This window comes from Lycorma delicatula, chromosome 9 (assembly GCF_047948215.1).
Source record: "Lycorma delicatula isolate Av1 chromosome 9, ASM4794821v1, whole genome shotgun sequence".
Classification (NCBI taxonomy): domain Eukaryota; kingdom Metazoa; phylum Arthropoda; class Insecta; order Hemiptera; family Fulgoridae; genus Lycorma; species Lycorma delicatula.
The window spans coordinates 90,042,737-90,059,796 of NC_134463.1; positions in this window are offsets into that span (position 1 = coordinate 90,042,737).

A 17,060-nucleotide genomic window follows, 5' to 3' on the forward strand; every position below is an offset into this window, starting at 1 on the left:
TTGCTGCTTTAGCCAGTCTTCCTGACAGATTTTGCATTTGTAAGCATTTCCTTAAATCATTTACACCGGCATTGCTGCTTTAGCCAGTCTTCCTGACAGATTTTTTAGGACTACATAGGAAACATTCTGTTGAATGTGTACTAAAAACATTCAACATTTTCTTCAGACACTCTTGAGTCCACTCATACCTTTACAAAGATATCTGATATTGCCATCAACTAATGCTATTGTCACTAAGATGATCCTAATTAAACTTTCTACAAAACATTAGTTGAACTGTAACTACAGATTCACATTTAGCAAATTGCAAACCACAGAAGGATTTCTGTTCAAAGTTGCCATCTTTGCTAATGGCACTATCAAGCAGAAAGATGGGAATTGGTCAATGGCCTTGCAGGCAACTGAAACTGTCCATTTTGCTCTTTGATTCTAGCCTTAAATCAACAGAGTACACCACATCTAAAAGATATTGTAGCAAATTAAAATCCTGATTTTCTTTTTTGTACATCCTGTACTCAAATGCTTTTGATCATTTAAATCATTTTTAGCAGTATAATATTATAAAATTAACCATACATATGTTAGAATAAATGTTGTGGTGTTTTTGTCAGAATATTTAAAACTGATTCTGAAATAATGTTACCATCTTAATCTAATAATTATATCTGTTTTAAATTAAATAAATAATATCAAATATATTTAACACTGGATCCACTAAATGGCGCTGGAACTGAGATATTTAGAAAAATTTCATTTGTGGTCCAATTTGGTTCCTATTCAGAATATATATTAGTTAACATAAAAAGAAGTATATCACATGGGTGGGGATGAAATGTTCAACTGACACAAGGCACTGGAGGACCATGACTCCATTAAAAATGAATCCAACATCAAACACTTGTTCATCTGCTTTATTGTCAAACACAAATTAAGTTAATCTGTTTGCTATCATGAGGAACTTAAAAAAACTAAGAAAATCAGTTGTTTATATGCAGCCATGCATTGCAAATGCTTGCATAATGCATAGCAATGCCCCTTGTCAATGAATATTTTAGCTAAAAAGAGTGTTTATCAGCCCCTTATTCCCTTGATCAGAGTCTGTGATTTTTTATTTAATTCAAACAAACACTACATCTCAAAAGATACCGTTTTGGGACGGTGGATGCTGCGAAAAATGTCGTGATCTCAGTTCAATTGGGTTCCATCTGACTTTTTTTTATGAAAATAGGATTTCAGGAGTAAAAGATTCTATACCATGATATCTTACTGTGCAGTGTTAATTTTTAGTTAATTTCAACCTAATGTTACAAAAATCTCAGTTCATTGTGGTTCTATTTGGACAACAAAAATTCAGAATAAAGTTCCATTTTTAAGTTTGCTTAATCTTGTTTCTGTAAGGTTCCATTTTAAAACCTGTTTAAATTATCATTATTGCCACTCTCACTTTTGTAAAATTTTTCATTAAAATCACAGTTAATTAATCTTCTTTGTTATTAAGCAGTACATTAAATTTCTGTAAACAGTATCTCTGAACTATAGAAACTGAATAGGAATTGTTCAGTAACTGTATCATTTTTTTTTTTTTGTTTTGGTTCATAACTTGTGGTCACTATGACTGTTCCAGCAGCTGATATGGTATAACTTAGCTAGTATGTGTGATCCAGGCATGGCATTTTCACACACGCTACAAATCATCTCATCCTCTGAAGTAATGCTTAACTGTGGACTCGGAGGTTAAACGAAAAAAAAAAAAGATGTGTGATAACCTAAATTTTTCTAGTATTGTGTTTAAATTATATGGCAGTGACAGTTTTCAGTAAAAATGTTTTCTAGTAGGGGACAAAAAATTGTTAGTGAAAACAAATATTACAGGACATTTTTGGAGAAAAGTCAGCAAGTAATAACAAATTCATTCTGATCAAAAAGAATATGAAGTGAAATAGCAAGTAAAAACTTGTTATTTTTACAATAGAGCAGAATGATTTTAGTGATACTGATGAGGATGGCAATCATGAACCTGCAAGTTCTGATGATACTTATTGTAGTTGAAAAAAGTAAAGAAATAAGCCTAGATGGTGATACCAATAAAGAAAAATCCGAGGTCATCTACAAAGCGAAGGTAAGTTGAATAACAATAAAGGACATTATTTCAAGTAATCAAAATCTGACTCGTAGTTACGAGGCTTTAGGACTACGCATGCAATATTACGTTTTACATCTTTGTTTTAATATTGACTGAAGAAAGCATATAGTAACCTGACTTAAATAACTTTTTTGTTATATTTTGCACATTGACCTCAGTTTTGATGCAAGCTTAGATTTTTGTATTATTTTAATTATTAATGTCTTACTACTCAAATTTAGGACTATTTTTAATTAAGCCACTGCATTTTTAAAAATACATTTAGAATATTAATTTAATTTTAAATTAAGAAATTTTAATTTAGAAAAGTGGCCTTTTCATGTAACCTACTGTACCAAACCTGAAATGATAAATTCTTTGTACTACTATTAGTGTCTTCAAGATGTCATTATTTTCTGGATTTGTTCTGTTGCTTTTACCCTACTTTTATGTTATAAAAGAAAAGTATGATCCATATAAATAATCCTGTACCTACAACACTACTTTTATTCCTAATAACGGTCAGAAGTTGAGTAGATTATAAAAAATAAAAGACTTTCATTTCAAATAGGTCTAAATATTATAGAAGAGCTATTCTACTCTTAATATATTAAGCTATTACTCTATTAAGTTAATTTTGTATTATAACAAGACTTTTAATGTGATAAAAAATTTCTATGAATGTTTAGTGAAATATTCCTTGTAGTATACAAAGCATTTTATTTTTGGGTTGGTTGATGATTCTGAAGGCAGTTGTTCTTCTAAAGAAACTTTTTTATCTCCTAATGTACTACAAGAAATTTGTACAGGCAATATTTCATTCAAACCACTGTTTCCCTATAGTGACACTAAAAGTACAGAGTTGAAGTTGGAGAAAATTCCAGTAAAATCTAGGAAAAACTAGAATATGGTCTCGCAATCCACTTAACTGGAAAAACGTGTAAATAAAAGAAACTACCAAGCTGGGAAGGAATATATTTCTAGCAGCAAAGCCAAGGTAAAACCTGCAAAGATGATTAGGCTACAAAGAATTGTAAGAATTCTTGGAAAGTTACTTATTCTAATCACACTTCTGATGATGACAGAACCATCATTTTTAATAAAAAAAGTTTTTTCTACTAAATAATACTATTGTAAATGCTAAAAATCTAAAACTAAGAAGCAGTTATGTAGTTTTTAATATTTTTTTCAAAAAACTGATACTAACATTGGGGTATGTAAGAATTTATTTTTAAATACTTTATGCATAAGTCAAAAATACACCTATAATGTTCACAATCATAAGAGCATTTCTGGAATACCAAAACCTGATGGGAAAGGAAACAAAAAAAAAAAATTGTTTCATTTGAAGATAAGGAAGTAGTAAGAAATCACATAACATTTTTTCTTAAGGTTTCATCAAACTATTGCAGAGCCTCTTCTTCAAAAGAATACTTCAATCTCTCATTAAATATCTCAAAAATGTATGATCTGTGTGTAGAAAAATGTGCAGAAGATGTCTTGAAACTGGTAAACATATCTATATATAGTCATACTTTTAATATGAATTCAATTTGGATTTCCTGCTTCCTAAAAGTGACAGGTGTGAAAAATGTGAGTCATTTGGAAACAAGAGAAAACAGTTTAAATGGTGATGACAAAGTTAAAAATATAAAAGACATGTTTTAAAGGAAGATTTGATGAGGATAGAACATAAATATGATAAAAAAACATATTTGACAAATTTAAAACTGGTGACAGATCAGAAATATTAGTTCATTTTGACTTAGAAAATATAATACCATTACTACATTCTAACATCAGTATTCTATTTTATAAAAGAAAACTTCAAGACATCATATGATTGCTCGTGCATCAGATCCAAACAAGATGTACTATGCTGTCTGGAGTGAGGTTCTTATGAGACAGTCCGGCAACAACCCAGCTAGTGTCATTATTAAGATTTTAGATAAAATAGTGTTTGATCATCCACATGTAACCGAAGTTATTACATAGAGTGACAGTTGCATTCCACAAAATAGAAACAGTTTAATATCTGTTGCAATTATAAACTTTTACTAAGACACAAAAACATATAAATAGTTACCATGAAATACTCAACATTTGGGCATTCATGGATACAAGAATATGATAATGTTCACTCTCAAATTGAAAAATTAAGAGAATCAGAAGTTTTGTCTCCTGTATCTTTTATAAGACTATTAAGTAAAGTAAACTGCAAGAATTCATTTTGTGTTATATAAGTGACAGCATCAGACTCAGCACAATAGCGAAATAATTTGATACACCATTGTCTGTAAGATTCAGGCTATCACACAGTGTATTACTTTTGAAGAAATAGGTTTTGTTCATAATAGTATGCAGACAAGAAGATGCCTTTCTGACTAGGTTTCACTACCAACAACTACACCTCAAACAAAATCTTGACAAAAAGAATTACTCAGTTAAAAGTAAAGGATATTAAAAGTCTGTACAAGCGCATGCCAAAAGTAGATGTGGATTTTTTTGAAGCTTTACTTAAAAAAATATTCTTTCTAGTAGGCATAAGAAAGATTTTTTTAATGTTTATTTATTTTAGTTCTGGTAATAATGAACTTAATAAATTTAACGACTTTTTTTTTATTATAATAAGCCACTACAACTGTAACAATAACCTACAAGTCTAAATGAATATTTTTATAAACATATAAGCTTTCTTTTTGTCACTTTTTTCTTTTGTTTGTGTTTTGGTATTTTTTTGTTAACAAATACTAAGTTGAGTGACAATAATTGTTAGAGTTAGTTGGTACGTATTTTTTTTCTGTCTTCAGTCATTTGACTGGTTTGATGCAGCTCTCCAAGATTCCCTATTCAGTGCCAGTCATTTCATTTTGGTATACCCCCTACATGCTACAACCCTAACAATTTGGGGGTTTTACATATTCCAAACTTTACCTAGTTATTAATGTAACTTTCATTTTAATTTAACAATTTGTACTTGCAATTCACTTAAGCAATTTAATTTTTGTTTCCTTATTATTATTTCCATATCTAGGGGGTAAAATAATTAAAATACTGTATTAATAATTTAGAGCACTATTTAGGAGCATACAGGAAAGTTAAGGAAAATTTTGGGGTACATAAATTAAAATCTAATAATGTGTTAAACAAAGATGGTACACCAATATATAATACAAAAGGTAAAGTCGATAGATGGGTGGAATATATTGAAGAGTTATACGGAGGAAATGAATTAGAACATGGTGTTTGGTGTTATAGAGGAAGAAGAGGAAGTTGAGGATGATGAAATGGGAGAAACAATACTGAGATCTGAATTTAAGAGAGCATTAAAAGATTTAAATGGCAGAAAGGCTCCTGGAATAGACGGAATACCTGTAGAATTACTGCGCAGTGCAGGTGAGGAAGCGATTGATAGATTATACAAACTGATGTGTAATATTTATGAAAAAGGGGAAGTTCCGTCAGACTTCAAAAAAAGTGTTATAGTCATGATACCAAAGAAAGCAGGGGCAGATAAATGTGAAGAATACAGAACAATTAGTTTAACTAGTCGTGCATCAAAAATCTTAACTAGAATTCTATACAGAAGAATTGAGAGGAGAGTGGAAGAAGTGTTAGGAGAAGACCGATTTGGTTTCAGGAAAAGTATAGGGACAAGGGAAGCAATTTTAGGCCTCAGATTAATAGTAGAAGGAAGATTAAAGAAAAACAAACCGACATACTTGGCGTTTATAGACCTAGAAAAGGCATTCGATAACGTAGACTGGAATAAAATGTTCAGCATTTAAAAAAAATTAGGGTTCAAATACAGAGATAGAAGAACAATTGCTAACATGTACAGGAACCAAACAGCAACAGGAACAATTGAAGAACATAAGAAAGGGTGTCCGACAGAGGTGTTCCCTGTCTCCGTTACTTTTTAATCTTTACATGGAACTAGCAGTTAATGATGTTAAAGAACAATTTAGATTCGGAGTAACAGTACAAGGTGAAAAAAGATAAAGATGCTACGATTTGCTGATGATATAGTAATTCTAGCCGAGAGTAAAAAGGATTTAGAAGAAACAATGAACGGCATAGATGAAGTCCTACGCAAGAACTATCGCATGAAAATAAACAAGAACAAAACGAAAGTAATGAAATGTAGAAATAACAAAGATGGACCACTGAATGTGAAAATAGGAGGAGAAAAGATTATGGAATTTTGTTATTTGGGAAGTAGAATTACTAAAAATGGACGAAGCAGGAACGATATAAAATGCCAAATAGCACAGGCGAAACGACCCTTCAGTAAGAAATATAATTTGCTTACATCAAAAATTAATTTAAATGTCAGGAAAAGATTTTTGAAAGTGTTTGTTTGGAGCGTCGCTTTATATGGAAGTGAAACTTGGACGATTGGAGTATCTGAGAAGAAAAGATTAGAAGCTTTTGAAATGTGGTGCTATAGGAGAATGTTAAAAATCAGATGGGTGGATAAAGTGACAAATGAAGAGGTATTGCGGCAAATAGATGAAGAAAGAAGCATTTGGAAAAATATAGTTAAAAGAAGAGACAGACTTATAGGCCACATACTATGGCATCCTGGAATAGTCACTTTAATATTGGAGGGACAGGTAGAAGGAAAAAATTGTGTAGACAGGCAACGTTTGGAATATGTAAAACAAATTGTTAGGAATGTAGGATGTAGAGGGTATACTGAAATGAAACGACTAGCACTAGATAGGGAATCTTGGAGAGCTGCATCAAACCAGTCAAATGACTGAAGACAAAAAAAAAAAAATTAATAATTTTGTTAATTTTTAGTCTAGTTTTCTAAAAATGTTTATTTATACTTATCAAGATAAATTGTTTATAGCCAGTTGCATGATTGATAATTATTAGTGTGTAAAGAAATAAAAATTTTAATAAAATTAAAAAACTGTGTACCAAAAAAATATTTTTATTGGAAATATTGTTGATGGAATCTTATTGAGTTCGCTACATGATAAGTATATTCATTTTCTTAAGTTCCAAATACAGCAACACAAAAATAAAATTAAAATAATGAAAAACTTGTGTTAGAAAGAAACCAATTTCTGTGGTATAAAAACAACCTTAAAAATTGTTAGGTAAAGTTTATAAATAAATAACCTGATGGAGGTCTTATAATGCAGACCTGAAAGACTAAAATTGCTCTCCTGTAAAGTTTTACTTTTTTATAATGTAATATTATTGTATTGAGGCCACGCTATTTTTAATTAACTAAAAGCAGTCACCTTTACTGATTAACAGGGCTGCTATGAAGAATGGGAGCAACATCTCTGATGATCAAGGGAACTATTTTAGAGGAAATAATGTTGATTTGTAAAGATAAATGCAGAGACATACTGAAACAGTTTAATTACTTTATTTACATAGTTAATATATTATCATCATTTATTAGTATTGTTTTTGCTTATCTAACCTGAGAAGTAAGATGTTTTAGTTTTTTACTATTATAAAAAACTTAACTTTTAAAAAAAGTAAAAACAAGTAGGCAATTTGTTTTTTAAACTGTTTGATTTATTGTGAAAATTATCTCAATTAGGTATGAAATGCGAGAGATGCAGTATTTTTCAGTTTTTCCACCAATCTTGTATAAAATGTAGTCCATTTTAATAAATTTTAATTTGGAAGGAAAAAATAATGCAATATCATTGATAATATACAATTATTTTTTATTAATCGATTTATAATAGATATTCAAGGCTTGGTAATTAAAATTCTTTTATTTATGTTAGAGCCTTATCTCTTTCATGAGAGAAGTAAATACTTGAATTTATTTGATATAATAATTTACTGCAACTGTTTTTCTCATTTATTCAGTTATTTGATAATAAACCATTTGAAATTATTGATAATACAAAAAAATCTTGAACTGGAATATGAGCAGAAAAACTGTTGAACAGAATTAATTGCATTTTATAACTTCCCTAATTAGGTTTCAATAGTAGTAATGCAACTATTACTGTTATTTTAGTTATTTATTTATAATTATTATTATTTTATTAAGAACTTATTCTTTTGTTAATAATATATGTAAAAATGAATTAATAAATCATCAGAAATGCTAAAATTGTATCTACTCAAAATGAGGGGTTAATATCTGTAAATTTATTAATAGTTTTTCAGCTACATATTTATTGAAATCAAAATGTAATGCCTCCAAAGAAGAAACCTGTAAGACAAATCTTACTTTTAAAATCTATTTAAATAGATAAAATATTTTCTGAGATATCTAATTCTTGAATTAGTTACATTTACTTTTTTAGTACCATGATACATTGAACACTTAAAATCCCTCCATGCAATACAGAATCAAATTCCCAAACATTTCTAAAAATGACATCCGCTAAAACTGACAGTTATTTTTATATTCTACCGATATATAAAAAAGGATCAAATTTCAAAATTAGAAAATAATGTTCGCAAAAAAACGTACAGTTATATAGGAACCAAAAAGAAAATAAACAAATATGTTATCTGATTTTCACAAAATTATTTTAAAAAATCACAACTGTTTTGGTAGATAGTAACTTGCTCAAGAATTACAAACAGAATGCTAAAACTAAAAGTGCGACAAAAAAGGTAAATACAGTAATGAACAAATTAATCTGAACAAAGGGAAATTTTGTTCTGTTGTAGATAATTTTCATTCTATGACAGACTTTGCTGTTTGGTGTTTCAGGTTATGTTATTCGTTCATATTTAAACAGAATTAATGGTTTTTGTGCTTTTATAATTCATTGTCAATTAGTTTTTGATGTCCTTGTGTGTTTCTGTTATAATTTTGTTATTCGTTTCTAGTTAATACAATGGATATAACCCCACGAAAGCGGTCAAAAATTGTTGCCCTGTCCCAACACGCACAAATGACTCAAAGACAGATTGCCAGTGAGCTTAGTGTGGAATTAAGTACTATAAATGAAATCGTGAAAAGGTTTAGGTAAATAGGTATCGTCTCACCAAAGAGAAAAGGAAAATGTAGACAGAAAAATGCGTACACAGGATCGATATAAGAAAAACCAAAATTAATCCTATTGTCAGTTTTTGACCATAATAGGGACTTGAGAGCCAGTGGGACTAATCTTTCTCATGTAACAGTTTGTTGAAAATTGTTGGCAGTGGGAAGGATTGCTCAGAAACCTAAATAAGCAGTTACTGACAGGTTATGAAGACAAAAAGACTTGGGCAAAGGAACATAAAGAAATGGACTATTGACATGTTGAAAAAACTATTTTTTCAGATGAGCCTCATTTCTTTGTCCAGGAGGACAGAGTAGTGTATATTCATAAGTCAGCAGATGAGAAGACTACTACGCCAGCACACCTGCAACAAGCTCCCAAACACCTAGCCAAAAAGATGTTTTAAACAAAATGGCCAGGAGCACTTATGCCTGTAGATGCGATGATGAAATTGGGCCAATACATTAACATATGCCAAAGAAAAATAGTCCCACTTATGTAGAAGAACCCAGAACTCATTTTCCAACAGGACCTTGCACTATGTCAAACGTCAAAGAAAGCAAAAGAGTTCTTCAAAAACCAAAACATTTGATGCCCTCGTGGTCAGGGAACTCCTCCAACCTGAATCCCATTGAAAATTTATGGGCCATACTAAAAAAAAGTCTTGGGAAAAATGAATTGTAGCACAAAAACTGACCTTATTATCTCAGTGATGCAGGTTTGGTTTCCTGATGAAGAGATCAAAAATCATTGTTCAACCATAATGGAGTCAATGCCAAAGAGGATTAATGAGATAATTAAAAACAAAGCAGTACACATAAACTGTTAAATCTGAGTGAGTTTGACTATTAAAAATATTTTCTTTTAAAAATAAAATTTTCCGTTAAAAATACTGTGTTTGGATTAATTTGTTCGTCAGTGTACAAAAACCAAAAGAAAAAAAACAAACAAGGTAAAGGGCAAACAATAGGGAATGTACACAATTGTCAGTAATATATAAATTTAACAGTAATTACTATCGGTCAATTCAGAAAAGGAGGCAGCACTTACAAAAATAAGAAACCCATCTTGCATCCATAAGTTGAACAACAGCAAACTATTCAAGTATAATTGTTAAGTTAAAGGTAAATTAGAATTTATAAGTTCATTAATTTGCAGTGACTAAAAGGTTCAGATTCAAACTTTTTTTCCAACATGAACTACTTTGAAATTACCATTAAAAACATGATTCTCATCAATTAAATATCAAGCATAGTTAGAAACCCTCTTATTATTGGAAAAACAAAATTTGTGGTCCCTTATATGTTTTTCGAAAGATCTACAAGTCTGTCCAGTATGAACTTTATCACAAGAACCACATTCAAGATTGTAAACTGATTTTTTAAATATATCAATTTAACTTTTGACATTTTTAATACATTTACCTATAGAATAATCAGATTTGAAAAGTAATGTTGTTAACCTGGCTGGCTTGGATCTTATGTGTCAAATTGTCTACACTGTGTCAAAGTGGGTGACAATTTTTAAGTGATTGGACTGTAGTATCATGTGGCACTCCATAGGATGTGGTCCTCTCCATTGTTCTGTTTTTAATATTCATTAATAACTTATGTAATGAAAATGTCAGGGAAATGTCTTCTTTGTGGACGATACTGCCATAGACTACAGCTGCAATAAATGAGAATATATAAAAATATAGATGGAAGAAGATCTCGTTAGATTTTTTCTACAATAATAAATTAGTTCTAAGTTCAAGTAAATCAAATTTTGTTAATTTCCTAGATAGGAGGAAGCAACCTCTGTCATGTATCATAATATCATAAACATTTTTTTTTGTGTAATACTATTTGTGTATGTGAATGTATAAGAAAACTAATTCCACTAAATATTTAGGTTTAATTATAGATTCTGAATTAAGGTGGAAGCCTCACACATGGAAATTAAGGAAAAAATTATTATTATTATACTCATATAAAATTTACAAGTTTCAACATTACTGCGATAAAAAATGACTGGGTTGTATACATAATACACTTATTAAATCTAGACTAGAATTTGGAATTGAATGTTGGGCAGGCACTTATAAATTTCACTTAACAAGTATGAAAATAGCATACTATGTAGATTTCAGAAGCAGTTTTCCCATCTCTTGAGGTTTTCAAAAAACTGAATATTTTACTCATAAAGAATTTATACCTATACAAAATAGTAAGAGTATTTTTTAATTGTTGTAAAGACCACAAAATAATGTGCACAATATAAAAAATATGGATGTAAAAAATACACAAATCCTGGCTGTATTTAAAGAATGGTTTCAAAAATCATTTGTCTACTTAGGACCTAAAATTTATAACATGTTAGGCAACAGTATAAAGCATATATGTTGCAAATATCTTTATTAAAGAGGTGAAGAAATGGGTTTCCAGTATCAGGACACTAGTGTTTTGTTTTATAAATTAGAATGAATAAAATTAAAATAGTGTTCAAAATTTACAATATCGTCAAGGTTTTGTAATTTAGGTTGTGAATTGAACCACACACTGCCTTAAATGTAACAATTAGTAATATGAACTAGACTCGATGTAACAAGCTTTAGATTAATTATATTTTGAATAGGCTATATTTTAAGACTCATTTATGTATGTGCACTGGAGCTTTGTATATGTATTTATAAAATTATTATTGGAATAAATTTAAGTTTGAATATCTCAGTTTTATTTCTGTTTTTAGTATGTACCTTTTTCGATGTTGTACTATTAGCTTTAGTATTGAGTAGATTTCATAAGAAAGCTACGTATTGTAATGGGTACTATGATTCGACTTCCGTTAAATTTCAACATATCTTCACATTTCACATCCCTCAGACCCCAAAACCACTAGTTCAAAAGTTTATATATATATATATATATATATGTATATTTCACTTTCTTGTGGATACAATAACTGCCATAATTTTGCACCAATCAATTTCAAATTGATACATAAGATATAATAAGCAGAATCTTGGTTGAATTTGTAATGAGGAAAATCAGACCATGGGGGCTTTTTCAAAAAAACAAAATATCGCTGTAACTTTCTTATTAAGTAAAATATTGAATTTGTTTAAAGTTCCTACTATTCTTTGGATAAGGACCTAAAACTTATATAAGTAAAGTTTTTTTATATCGCCAACCATTGGCTCAGGGAGTGGAAAAAACGGGGTTTCAAAGACAAAAAAATCATACCTCAGTAGTATTGAATTGATTTAAAATGGTGGTTAGTCCTCTAAACATTAGAGGACTAACCTTTTTTTTTTTTTTTAATTTGTTTGTAGCTGGCAGGGAGTTACAGTCACAAAGGGCCTTGAACCTTTCCTTTTGTTATGAGGTATTTTTGATTTCTTGAGGATAGAATGTATTTTAAAAAAGGAATTCTTGAAAGTTGCAATATTTCAGTTTTTGCAGAAATTAGTAGAGATTAAAAAGTGCAAATATTTTTAACTACAGTGATTATACCATTCTGGCTGTAAAATCATTAAAAGTTTTTATACATTTATGATGAACAGTTAACCTACAATCAGATTTTATTTTTTATTATATATGATTAATCATATTACTATGGAGAGGTATTTGAGAGGCCAAAATTGGTTGACATCCAAGGGACAATTATGTGGAATGACAATCAGGAAAGAGTTACCTAAATTTTTAATTTCTGTGACAATTTTTTGTATTAGTTCAAGAGGTTCTTGAGATTACTCTGTATAAACGAATTTCTTGTCCTTATATAATAATAAGATACATTAAATTTAATTATTATTATTATGATAATGGTAGATTTTCTTTCAAATATCTTTGTACAGTAATATTAATCTTAATGGGTGTCAAATTAAAATGTTTGGAAGTTGTTTATGCATGTGATCAAATAATAGACTCTCTCTCTCTCTCTCTCTCTCTCACACACACACACACACCAAGAGAGAGAGAGAGATAACGAGATGATATTTATGTTTTAGTGCATTTAAGATATTGCTTTGTCAAATTTTGAGTGTAAATTTCATATTGCTCAAGTTTGTTGATATCTTAGTAAATTTTGTATATTGCAATTAATGCCTTTGGTCATGTGTCCTGTTTCTATGATTTGATTCTACTATATGATCTATACGTTCATTGGTAGATGACTATATATACAGTCATTTAATTTACAGCAGTAAAAAAAATAAAAATTGTATTTACAGGAATTTAATTTTGTATATTTCTGGGTATTTATGTTTGCCTGTGTTGTTTTATTGTGTTCTGTATTTTGTTTGTTGTTTTTAAAACATTGCTAACCTTAAACTAAGCATCAGTATCCTTTCCTAAAAACTACAGTTTTGTTTGACTGTAGTATGCAACTGTTATTTTCACTTCATATAGACTTTTAATTTTGTTCTAGATTTTAAGTAGCATGTTGTTTAATAGCGTAGGTTGCACACGTATATTTACTCAAACTTATACACAGAGTGTTATAAAAATCATAATCTCTACTATCTGAGCAATTTGAAAGGTATAGTTACACCAAAAAAAAGTTGACAACGTAGTTGTAGGACTTGCCTGTCACGCGGGTTTTTTCTGATGTCCAGCTTACACACACACCTAATTTAAAATATTTATAATTTTATTTAAATGTAATATTTTCTGATTATTTAATTTAATGATTGTGACTAAAGTGCGCGCGTGCACATTCCATTCCCGCAAATGTGGCGGTACCAGCGGCCACAATGAATTAATAAAATGTTATTCATTTAATTAATTCTACCGCTAACCTGTGACATACAACATAGAAGATTTCTACTGCACCTGTAGGTCAGTACTACACTAGCGCTCCTTGTGGTGCGAGGGGATACTAATGACGCAGTATACCCATTTAGCCACTAATATATTTAGAGCATTTACTGAGATCGGGTGCGATTTTGCAAAAAATTTTTTTTTGGAAATATTATTTTTTAATTGTTAACAAATATTCCTAAAAAAAAAAGACCTTAATTAGTCGAAATCTTGAGATACTGAGAATGACCTTGCTCTACAGCCTCACCCCCTTGACCTTTTAAGTTGAAAATTTAATATCATTAATGCCCCATTTATGTAGAAGTAATCTGACCAAGTTTCGTCAAAATCAGTCCAGTATTTCTGAAGGTGTAAGGTGTAAGACCGAATACACACACGTACATTTCCATCCGGTTTTTTGGGTTCCTTAGGTGTAAAAACGTGAAGATCCTGTGAATACCTCATATGCCCAATTTGAATCAATTTCAATACTTTCTCTTCTAAAGCTATAGTACTGCTATAGCGCTAGACGGGAAAGTAAAACAAAAAAAAACGGATATTTTTCGGTAAGCGGGTACCACTTTTTTCCAAAAATAACAACAAAAAAACGGGCATTTTTACGCTTACGTAACCAAATAAAGTAATAACTAAATTACATTTTCACCGAAAATGGATCAATTTTCCATAATAACAATCAATCTTGTATTATTTCAAGATTGTCTTCTATATTTTTTATTTCTACTTGTCGAGTTTATTCAAACATAAATCTTCCAAATGTACTTGAGGTAGGTCCAATATAAGCACTGTTGCTTATGTTATAAATATAATCTAACCAAACTTAACTACGCTCGCTAACCGTGACTAGCAAGTGAAGTGAGCATATGTTAGTTTGATTAGATTATATTTGTAATTTCTCTCCAAATACCCACTGATTTGTAAGAAAAAAACAGTGGGACCCGCTTACTTAAAAAGGTTCAATAAACAACCGTAATACATGAAAAAACCATGAAACAATTTTACTAAACAAGAAAATAAATAAAAATGCAGCTGAATCAGTCGTGATGACTAATGCCATTATTCCATTTAAAAAAAACATTAATAATAAGTCAGCCAATGTTTATTATTTTATAATAATCACAAGCTGAACTAGCTACCTGTTAGTTTCAACAAGTTCAAATCTAGTTCATTACTTGAGAGAGAACCTCAGTCAAAATTCTAAAAAAAATATTTCTAAGAAATTAGTTTAAAATTTTATTTGCTTAATTCTTGTCCCATTAAATCTTTGATTGAAATTCAACCAAAAAGGCGTGGATTCTAAATTTCACTTACGTTTTGGAAAGTGTATAGTTGGCTATTTCAGGACTTTTAATAAGCGTTTCAAATTATTACTACGCGAATAAGGAAGCTGAAAATATGACACACTCAATTTAAATCTTACTGCTCACCCAGGAATAGCGTATTCTGAATAAATACGCTTTAAACGGTCCTCAAAATTCAACTAAAATGTTAGTAAATGATTATTCAGAACTGTTCTTACATACTCGGTGAACATCAGTCTAAATAAATTGTTAGTACGAATTTGTGTGCATAGTGGCGCAGATTACAATGTAAAGTTGTTCTTTTTTGATATTTGTAAATATCTTCTATAACTTGTAACGAATTACAAAAATAATGTTATTTATACATTAAAATAAAGTGTTTCTTTTATAATCAAACGTTTGTAAAATTTAAACTGCTAATAATATTTTTGATGACTGAGATGATGCAAACGTTATCAATTCTCATATTTTAACTATTTGACTTTTTAATGTGACGAAATTGGGGTCATTGTTGTGGTATTAAGTCTAATTACTGTTTGTCGTAAAACAGGGAAGTTAGTAATTACTTTCTTTTGTTTATTTAAATTTGTGTGCTTGTAATTGATTAAAAGTAACCAAAATGGTTTATTGGAAAGAGATGTAAAACTTGAAATGAATTAAATTAGAAAATGTCGTTTTAGGGGGGTGTATTTAACAACGTTGCTGAGTTCATTTTGCGTCTGTTATCTCTTACCACAGGTATGAATATTAACGATTATTTTACGTTATCAGTTCTCAGAAATTGGTTTTCAAAAATAATTTTTGAAATATTACTTTAAAAATAATTTGTCTTGTTTTGATAAAAAAAATTGTTTTTAGATTCAAAAGGTGTTTGTGATGTTTGAGGCAATCATTTTATATTGGGATGTAAACTCCATTTACTTTGTTGGCATACTTAGTACAAGTTTCACTTGTCCCATATGTGATAAATTTCTTGGTTGTTTATGATAAATGTGTTGTTGCAACCTGATTACAAATTATTGTTAAAGTAACAAAAATTATTACCGTAAAGAATAGTTTGTAAGTTGCACCAGGCAACTAGTGAAAAAGAAAGGAATGGTTTCCCATTCTTTCTTTTTGAACTTTGTGTATGTATTACAGTCCAAGGTGTGGATTCTACCGAGATGTATTTTATTTAGTTGTGTAAGGAACTCTTTCACTTTGCTCATCACTCAAACCTGTGTGAAAGAGAATAATTTGTAAAAAAAGTAATTGTTATTTTTATGGCTGATGCTGTTGGCAACAATTTTTTTATTGGGTAGAAACATAGATTAAGAATGTATTTCAAAAAGTGGATATGATTTTGAATTGTCAGAATTCATATTCTGTACCATTTTTTTGTGTTATTACATGTTAAAATGTTAATTTCAAAATGTCCTATTGTATTATGTAAGATATGGTCATTATCATGTTAATTAATGTCATTAAAATGTTAATTCATTACTTTGCAGAGGCATTGTTTAAAAACTGTGCTCACTTTGATCATTGTACTGTTGAATAGTTCAATTTATGTATTCCAGGACCATTTAGTTTGGTGATTGTGTTTTGTGTGTTATATTAATTTACTTTTGTTTATTGTAACTTTTCTTAGTCTTGTTGAAGTATTTTAATGTGACTTACTTTTAGTTTTATCTCACCCTCTCATTGAACATCCTAACAGATACATTTCAGAGTCAACAAATTATTTGATCAAAACCTTTTTGTTCTAAACATGTATGACCAAATAACAAAGACAGCTGAAAATGTTTTCAAGTAAGATTAAAAGCAATACTGATATTGCTTATCTACATTAAGTATGTTACTAAAATGTAAG